General features: G+C 51.6%; 1 non-coding gene across 1 annotated transcript; it reads right to left on the bottom strand.

Annotated features, from left to right (window-relative positions):
• Positions 1-335: 335 nt before the first annotated feature.
• LOC118573532 lies at positions 336-443 on the bottom strand. Its single transcript, XR_004943643.1, has one exon. It is a non-coding gene; the product is annotated as a U6 spliceosomal RNA (small nuclear RNA).
• Between the last annotated feature and the right edge of the window lie 728 nt (positions 444-1,171).

Below are 1,171 nucleotides of genomic sequence, written 5' to 3'. Positions count from 1 at the left end.
AAGGGATAGAAGGAAATGGTTATGTGAGGTTTTAAGATAAAAATGTGAAATGTCAGCACACCTTCCCAGCATTCCCGAGGTTAAGGCAGGAGGATCAAAGTTCGAGGTTAGCCTGTGCAGCACAGGAAGGCTGGCAATGAGACTTCGCAGAAATCCCATGATGGCTGGAGGCTAATTTTGCGTCTCTCCATGCTTCCTTTCAGAAACATGCATGGCTTTTGGCCATACTTTCATGTACGGCCTACTGCCCCATTCTTTCTTCTCCCAGTCATACTATTTATGCCGCCCAACACATGCCTTCACACTTTTGTTCATTTTCATTTTCTTTCTTTTTTTAAAATATGGAGCGCTTCACGAATTTGCGTGTCATCCTTGCGCAGGGGCCATGCTAATACTCTTCTGTGTATCGCTCCAATTTTAGTATATGCTCTGCCGAAGCGAGCACTCAGTTTCATTTTCTACCTGTAAAGTATGTCGAACCAACAATCCTTCAATACTGTCCTTGGTGCCAACAACCAGGTCTGTCCCTAAGGTGCGCCGAGTTTGTGAAGCTGGCTTTATCATTAACCATAAAGGCTTCAGCAAACCTCGTAAAACAGCACACTTAAATCTGATCCAACTTCTGGAAACCTAAAAGAACTCCCTAAGCCACTATTACCTTGGGTTTTCATTAATTTACATGTCGCTCACAAGTACAAAACACCAGGTTTAAGAGAGCAAGTCTAGTACTCCTCAAGATCACTTTTGTTTAGTGCGATCAGTACAGTTATGAAGCACATCCCCCAACATCGGTGCTAAAGCTCTGGAGGAGGGTGTCCCAGACAGTACGCACTTAGGAGGAGAATCTAACTTAACCCCGGCGAGCGGGTCAGAGGTCATTCGGTCAACAGGCACCGGTCGAGTGCAGAGTGGGACCCGCAGCCACAGGCGAGAGCCTCAGTGCCCAGCAAACCCCGGGGGCCAGCCAGGCGGCCGCGGTGACGTCAGAGACCCGGTTCTCCCTCCAGGCCCAGCTTTGTCTCACGGTCCCACACTAGACCCACCCACGACCGCGAGGGAAGCGGACGCGCACAGCCGGCGCCGGGTGAAGTCCTGGCGGCCGTGTGGGCCGCGTGGGGACCCGCGTGACCCACGCTTCCCGCCACCGCGCCCATCGCGCCCTGGAGAGACC

This window comes from Onychomys torridus, chromosome 23 (genome assembly GCF_903995425.1).
Source record: "Onychomys torridus chromosome 23, mOncTor1.1, whole genome shotgun sequence".
NCBI lineage: Eukaryota > Metazoa > Chordata > Mammalia > Rodentia > Cricetidae > Onychomys > Onychomys torridus.
Note: the sequence above shows the minus strand (reverse complement) of the source record. Positions and strands in the feature narration are given on the sequence as shown.